Source organism: Odocoileus virginianus, chromosome 4, assembly GCF_023699985.2.
Source record: "Odocoileus virginianus isolate 20LAN1187 ecotype Illinois chromosome 4, Ovbor_1.2, whole genome shotgun sequence".
Taxonomy (NCBI): domain Eukaryota; kingdom Metazoa; phylum Chordata; class Mammalia; order Artiodactyla; family Cervidae; genus Odocoileus; species Odocoileus virginianus.
In genome coordinates, this window is record NC_069677.1 from 58,987,373 (window position 1) to 58,996,167 (window position 8,795).

An 8,795-nucleotide genomic window follows, 5' to 3' on the forward strand; every position below is an offset into this window, starting at 1 on the left:
TATGAAATCAGGAGAAATATTGTCCTATAATATTTAGTGGGCATAAATCATCAGAATGACAGTTTTTTACCTGCAAAGATGTCAACTGCGTAGGATCTAACTATATTTTTGTTCGGATTTATTTTTAGAATAATTGATACATAGCTATAAACAATATTATTATAATTTATACAGAAAAAATTAGTATTTACCTCCTACCACAGGATAATTATCAGATATTTTTCTAAGACGTAATTTTCGCTAAGACATTGGCCTTCTCTCCATCATGTTTTCTTCAAATAATTTTGTGGCAAACATGAGAATTCACACAATAGCTCCTTTGAAGGGAAAACCTACTGTGTATTTTCTATCCTATACTTAGTACAGTATCTTAATATTAATTAAAAGTGTATTGAATAAAATTACATTCCTACATAGGCTTAAATATGGGTTCAGGAGTGTACGTTTTTACACACAGGTCTGTATTTAAGTTCACATACATTTAAATATATTTTACATATCGCAGTATATTGAATGAGCAAAGGACCCATGGTCCACAACAGTGGTCGATAAACATTTTGTATCAAACATTACTTTACTTGATTAGGCCAAATGCTTACACAAATGACTATTTTGTTTTAATACGTATACCTATTAAATCGGGCTAATATATTTTATTGCTGTCTATCCATATTCATTCTAAGAATGCATAAAAGATACTCTGAAAGTTAGAGTGAAATTCATCTAGAATAAAAAAAAAATTTTTAATGTCTACTTTTTTATTTATTAAATGTTGCATCTTAATTTTATCACTAGAGTGATATATGATGGAATCAATGCCATTTGCTCTTCTTCATTACTTCAATTTTCTTAGTTTAATAATTTGAAAGATAGATATTTATTTAAAGTCCTAGTTTTAAGCTCAGTTTACTTTGTTATCTGCTCAATGATTATTATTATCACCACTGAAAAAGGTACTTCTCAAAGACAGGCAGTCCCAAATAGAAGAAGAATGCTATCGGCCCTTCTTACTAAGTCAGGATGCTAATTTTTCAGTACTATCTCCAATTATGACAATCTTTATTTAAATTCACTCATACTTGCATGATGCGTATATTCAGAGGCATTTTCTTTGCAGGAATCTTATAAATCACTTGTCAGTATTGAGGGCTAGCTTTGTTAAAACAAACATGGTCCACAAATCCACTTAAATATGCAGTGTATGGACATACAAGAAAAGCCAACAAGTGCCTTGAGGATCTCGATACCTCCGTGTCGTGAACCCCTCTCCTGCCTGGACACGCGTAGGACCTCCTGCCCACGCATGTAGGATCTGGCCTCTGTGTGAGCGCTTGACGCAGGACAGCCTGAGGACAGGGCTGTGGTTTACGACACTGGAAGTTCAATATATTTTTATTTTTAGATGAAATATAAATATCACTTAAATGAATATCTTCTTGGCTTACTTCAAGGATTGTCTAACTCTTCTAGGTGGATATCTATACAGCGGATATAGATGGATGTCTATACTGTCCATGGAATTCTCCAGGCCTTAACACTGGAGTGGGCAGCCATTCCCTTCTCCAGGGGGTCTTCCCAAGCCAGGGATAGAACCCAGGTCTCCCGCATTGCAGGCAGATTCTTTACCAACTGATTCACAAGGGAAGCCCAGGTGAAGTGAAAGTTGTTCAGTGGTGTCTGACTCGTTGCGTTCCCATACACTGTTCAGTGGTGTCTGACTCGTTGCAATCCCATACACTATTCAGTGGTGTCTGACTCGTTGCATTCCCATGCACTGTTCAGTGGTGTCTGACTCGTTGCATTCCCATGCACTGTTCAGTGGTGTCTGACTCGTTGCATTCCCATGCACTGTTCAGTGGTGTCTGACTCGTTGCATTCCCATGCACTGTTCAGTGGTGTCTGACTCGTTGCATTCCCATGCACTGTTCAGTGGTGTCTGACTCGTTGCATTCCCATACACTATTCAGTGGTGTCTGACTCGTTGCATTCCCATGCACTGTTCAGTGGTGTCTGACTCGTTGCATTCCCATGCACTGTTCAGTGGTGTCTGACTCGTTGCATTCCCATGCACTGTTCAGTGGTGTCTGACTCGTTGCATTCCCATGCACTGTTCAGTGGTGTCTGACTCGTTGCATTCCCATGCACTGTTCAGTGGTGTCTGACTCGTTGCATTCCCATGCACTGTTCAGTGGTGTCTGACTCGTTGCATTCCCATGCACTGTTCAGTGGTGTCTGACTCGTTGCATTCCCATGCACTGTTCAGTGGTGTCTGACTCGTTGCATTCCCATGCACTGTTCAGTGGTGTCTGACTCATTGCATTCCCATACACTATTCAGTGGTGTCTGACTCGTTGCATTCCCATACACTACACAGTCCAGGGATTCTCCAGGCCAGAATCCTGGCGCGGGTAGCCCTTCCCCTCTCAGGGGCTCGTCCCCACCCAGGGATGGAACCCAGGTCTCCCGCACTGCAGGTGGGTTCTTTACCAGCTGAGCACCAGGGAAGCCCGGGTGGATGTGCCTCACTTCAAAGACCCTGGGCCTCAGTCATCGACAAAGTTAAGCTCACAGCACCTAGCAAATAAAGAATGTTAGATTATTTTTTATGAACATTACAATTTTTGTCAAAACATTCATTTTCTTCATTTTAGTGAACTCAAACAGGTAAAAAATTCAATTGAACCTAAAATAAATGTTTGTTTACCAGAGCCAATAAGTGTATTTACAAATACTTCATGGGATATGGCATACTCATCATTCTAGAAACTATTGCCTCAAATCATCTCATTTATAATTCGCAAAAATACAATTTTAATTACTAAACCAATTGTAAGTTGAAGTGCTTCTTAATAGATAAAAGTTCTCAAATTTGAGGCATTTCTGTGTATTTTGCTCAGAAAGAAATATTAAATTTGTTTCTTATTTTATCACCATGTTACATGACATATATTACTGCTATAATTATTAACATTATTCTTTACTTAATTTATAATTAGTGAATTGATATAAAGTAATTTATCTAAAAATTATATATTTTACTGCTTACCCAATCATCTGCACATTATCTTTACAAAAAAACAAAAACAAAGTCCTACGTTACTTAATTCCTCTAAGTTATCTGCAATAGCTGCTGTGCTCACGACAATTTCTAATTAATTTTAAATGGCATTTAATAGCTATTGTCACCATTGTCCACCAAGTACAGATGAATTAGGAGACATAATGCTGTATTATATGAAGAGTGGCCTGTTTAAACTCTCAAATTAAATCCACACTGTAGTCACAACTCATTTGATATTTGCATTTCCTACTTCGCAGACAACAGTCTCAAAAGGCAGACTGGGCTAAAGATGTGTTGGACAACTCTATAAGTACAGTCTCAAGACTCTTGTCATCTTCGCTGTCTAAATTACTTCAACGGAGCTCAAGGGAATTTAAAGAGGAGAAATGACATGACAAACAATTATATTCTAACACTCTATTTATAACAATGCCCTTTCAGATTATTGTTCTTCCAGACTGACACATCACTGTAATCCCAGAGATGAATCAAGGGACTTATAGTTAGATCACGCACAGCTTGTCGGCAAAGAAAAAAGCACGAATGAAGAGCTGACATTCAGGAAATATAGAGCGACTCGAGGATAAATTCAGCTGGGATGAGCTTAATTTATCAATGTCAATAACAACGGTGAACACATCGCGAGAATACATGCATATTAATTGAAAATAATTCAGATTAAATCACTGCAGTTTGACATTTTGAGATAGGCACTTTATCTTTTTAAGAAAAAGAGCACTATAAAATCTTTAATCTGAAAACACATCTTAATTGCATGTTATCACCTCCTAATTGCTTCTATATTATATTAAACATTTTGCTAATTACTAGCCTGATCGTGGTGTAAATAGCTTGAGGCAAGAGCTCACACGCTGCTGAAGTCTGCCAAGCGGAGGAGGCCCAGGAGGAAGCCCAGCACTTGGTGGATTCAGGGTCTTGTACTTTCTTCGGGGGCTGGCCACCGTTAACTCAGCTCTCTGGTGAGGTAAGGAGATAAAGACACAATGGTGAAGACAGAAGATGTTTGTTCATCTCTTATTCTAATATTATTCTTGGGAAGTGTTCACTTCGGATACGACAGATGTTCTCTTTCAGGTGATGGTATGTCCATTTCTGTTCGATAAAAGAGAAAGGCGAGTTTGCATCTACTTTTGAACCTTATCCTTGGGGCTTTGTCAGTCTGAGGTGCTAGTATAGCAGCTCCTTATATGGAATCTTTGGCCAATAGAGATGGACAAATTTTTCCATGTGTTAGAATTAGAGTTCTTCCTCAAAGTAGTGGATAATGTAGATGGGTAAAATGTCTGTAATTGGATGGCAAATGCTTTTCTGAGAAAAAAAAATTAACCAAAGAAGTGACTACATTTTCATTATCATCAAAACTGCATGCAAGCCAAAAAATAATAATGAATTTTGGGGGTTTAAAAAGTGAGTCAATGAAATGATGCTTTTTTGGACAGTATGCTTAGCAAAAATATTCCTCAACTCTTTTTTCTCCTTGTCCTCTTTTAATTCTTAAATAATGTCTAATGTTCTAGAGGATTTAAGGAATTGGGATAATTCTACAATGTATTTTCAGAAAAATATTTGCCAGGACAAAATAAAATGCTCAAAACGTTCCAAACTGTTTAATACATGTATTCCACTTCCAAATGTTTTTCATATTGGAATTCATAGTAGAAGAATATGTGTCAGAAAGTTTTCCATAGTATATTTATGTTGGCCAGTTACCAAAAAAACAATAAGAAAGAACAAATTCTACGTCATTCTACTTATGTGAGATACCTAGAGTAGTCAAATTCACAAAGACAGAAAGTACAACCGTGGCCAGCAGGGACGCGGGCAGGGTGAGTGGGAAGTTGGTGTCCGCGGGTACAGAGAAACACGGGATGGCGAGGAAGCTCCGGAGATGGATGGGGACGCTCTTGCCGCGTGAATGTGAATCTACTTAATGCCACTGAACTATACACTTAAAATGACTAACACGGTAAATTTTATATTTATTTTACACTTTTACAAATGTGCCAAGAGAGCTTAGCGTTTCTTTTCTGTTGTTGTTGCTTTTGCTTCCCATTTTATTGCGACATAAGCACAGAACAAGTTAGGCTTCCAAGGGTGAACTGGTAAAGAAGCCATATGCCAAATGCAGGAGATGCAGTGTCAGTCCCTGGGTAGAGGAGATCCCTTGGAGAAGGAAATGGCAGCCCACTCTATTATTCTGGCCTGGGAAATCCCAAGGACAGAGGAGCCCATCGGGCTCTGGTCCATGGGGTCACAGAGCTGGACGTGACTGGGCAGCTGAGCACACGTGCAGGCATTGGACAAGTTAAGGAAACGGCGTCTTGATCTGCCTGACATCCTGAAGTGGTTATCACAATCAGCTTAGTGAACATCATCATCTCCTATAGACCCAGAATTTTTCTGTTTTTCTCCTTGAGATGATAACTCTTAAAATTTACTCTAACAATTTTCATATATAATATATAGCAGTGCTAATTGTATTTATCATGTTGGACATATCATATTTGTACATTTAGTACAAAATTATTTGAGGAGGGCATGGCAAGTCACTTCACTGTTCTTCTCAGGAAAATCCCTTTGACAGAGGAGCCTGGTGAGCTATGGTGCGTGGGGTTGCAAAGAGTCCCACAGACTGAAGCAACTGGTCAGGCGTGCACGCACAATACCTATTTATCTTGTGACTGTAACTTTGTACTTTTGACTGCCTTTATCCAATTCCCCCTCCCACCTCACCTTTAGTAGCCACAAATCTGATCCCTTTTTTATGTTTGTTTGTTTTTAAAGTATAATTGACCTACAACACTGTATTATTTCGTGTTACATGACATAGTGACTTGATATTTATGTGCATTTCAAAATCACCAAAAACTTCCAATTGCAAAATAAATGAGTCAAGGTTATGAGATGTACAACGTGGGGAATACAGTCAATAATGACATAATATCTTAGTGTGGTATCAGATCCTAGCTAGGCTTGTAGTGATCTTTATCATAGCATTATTAATTAGACTAGTTATGAAAATGATGATGCAAGAGAAAATTACACACACTGTGATAGCCGTTCGGGGAGCTCTTCGGTACTCCATGTTTCTCTTCTCAGGAGTACAGTAAGTCTGGGTCTTTCCCTCCCTTGGAAGTTAGGTATGGTCATGTGACTGTCAAACCAACTGCTACGGATTAAACTGTGTCTCCCCAAAAATGCACAAGTTGAAGCCCTAACCGCAAGTGTAATTGTTTTGGAGACAGTGCATCCAGGGAGGTAATTAAAATTAAACAAGATCTTAAGGGCAGGGCTCTAATAGATAAAATCAATGTCCTTATAATAAGATATTTTCTCCTTCTTTCTCTCCTTCTCTCTCCCCATACTCATGCAGAAGAAAGGTCACGCTTGTAAAGACACAGTGAGAGGCCATCTACAAGCCAGGAAATGGAAACCGAGTCTGCCAACACCTTGATCTTGGACTTCTAGTTTCCAGACTGGTAAGGACATAACTGTCTGTTGCTTTGGCTACCCAGACTATAGTATTTAGTTATATCAGCCCAGGAAACCTGAGAATTCACAATGGGCAATACTGCATGAGTGAGAAAAACAAGTATTTTTGGTTGGTTGTATCGCTTTAAGCTCTTGAATTTGGAGGAATTTTTGTTATCATGGCAAAACCTAGCCTAGTCTGATTAATATAGCCAGTTTTGCTTATCTATTTTATAGACTATTAGGTGTACAGTAAGCAAAAACGCATTTCCTGATATAAAAGAAGAAATAATAATTGCATTATCATTAAAGCGTCATCAGGAATGAGCTAGATAGTTACTCGTATGGTGTAATAAAATAAATGATTTAATTACTAGACAGTTTTAGTTAATTAAACCATACCTTATTTTCTTCTTAACAGCGCTTTGCTTCTCTCCTGTGTGTGTGTGTTTCATAAGTTCTACTTTGCATATAAACTTTTGCTTCGACTACATGTTTTGCTTCCACTGTTACTGATATAATTGCCTTAAATGTTTGCTTCATTAACGCTTTGTAAAGACTTTTGAAAGTGATTTTTCTGATTTCTGTTGTCTTTTGTAATTTGGTTACACTCTGCATTTTGCCTATTGGCTTTCATTTTGCCATTAGTATTTCTTTAATTTGCTGTGTTTACGGTAACAAAATACCACAGTCTGTGGTACAGACAACATTTCCTTAATAATTCATAAGACGAAAGACTGACTTCAATAAAGAAAGAGAAAGTAACGAAGAGGAAGAAAATTAATCCCTTCTCTTTTTATTGAGTAATATTTGCTGGATATTTCCAGGTACTTTGTTATTTTGTTTTCTCTTTAGGAGCAACAGCTTAATGCCATTCCAAGGGCTTTTTTACCATTGACCTCTTCTGCTTGCTTTCAATGCCTATGGTACACCGGTCCCTGGAGGCTCAGAGGGTAAGGAGTCTACCTGCAATGCAGGAGACCTGAGTTCGATCCCTGGTGTCTGGAAGATTCCCTGGAGAAAGAAATGGCCACCCAATCCAGTATTCTTGCCTGGAAAATTCCATGGATGGAGGAGACTGGAAGGCCACAGCCCATGGGGTCACAAAGAAATGGACACAACTGAGAGACCTCACTTTCACTTTTCATGGTGCTTAATTTTAATGGGAGAAAAAGGCATGACCTAAGATATTCATTATTTTTCTTTTTCATTCCACTTGTAAGCAGTTTGTTGTCATCATCTATGTTCACTTATACCCATATCTCCCACCAGTCCTAAGGTATAGTTTCCTATAATGTTTATCACACTTCATTCTCTGTTATGTTTCATTTTAAAAGGAATTAAAATACTAGGGGTAAAATAAACAGAACTAACTCCATAGCAGACTTCAATAAATATAAGTTCTCTTTTGCTCCCATTTCCCCTGTAAAACTGTGGGAAATTAGTTAGAAAATTGTTTTCTGTATTCAATCAATGTTATCATATCGTTAAGCCAGGATTAAATCATCTCTTTTATACCACAAGTCTCCGATGTCTCTTTGTAACCATATCTTTTACGATGGTTCCTGCCTTTTTTCTTTCTGTTTCCTTTTCTTCTCTTGTTTCCTTTTTTTTTTTTTTTTTCTTTTAAGCACACTCTGAGATTTTGTGAAATTCTGTGCTGTTTAAGTTTTGAATTGGGGCATTTGACAAACCAAATAACCGTTCATAAATATTTCGCATTTCTATATCTGTGTACTGAAATTTTCTTCAGCTATGTCTTAACATAGCTAAATATCTTTAGGATATTTTTTGATGCAAAAAATTGCTATTGGGTGAGACTTGGACTGATCTTTCAACTCCGCTATCATGTACTGACTCACTTCAGAATGTGGAACTTTGCAGAAGATTCTGTTTAATAAATTTATTTCCTATTCCTGACACCACAGTGCACATATTTGCTTGAATATGTTATCTCATCCATATTCAAACGGAATATCACAATAGCTAGCAATTCCTGATAGAAATGATACTAAATTGTAAAATATGGTCCATTAGTTGTGTTCCAAATGTATAAGTAAAAATATAGCTGGATATATATTTAAATAGTGATTATAATAATAGTATAAATTATGTTAAGTACAGGTAGCCGCAGAGGCTGTGGCCCCCTGAACAGACGACTCCTCAGAGCATACCGATTAGTTCATTTTTCCTAACGAAATTTTCATTTAGACAGAAGTTACTCCTCACTTCCTTCCTGTTC

At 37.7% G+C, this 8,795-nt stretch overlaps 1 long non-coding RNA gene across 1 annotated transcript in view; it reads left to right on the forward strand.

Annotated features, from left to right (window-relative positions):
* Positions 1-6,820, forward strand: part of LOC139034674 (uncharacterized) — a 30,389-nt gene extending 23,569 nt beyond the window's left edge. The window contains exons 2-3 of the long non-coding RNA XR_011487165.1: positions 3,893-4,046; positions 6,456-6,820. This is a non-coding gene — a long non-coding RNA (uncharacterized lncRNA). The remainder of the gene's footprint in view (positions 1-3,892; positions 4,047-6,455) is intronic.
* The last annotated feature ends 1,975 nt before the right edge of the window (positions 6,821-8,795 follow it).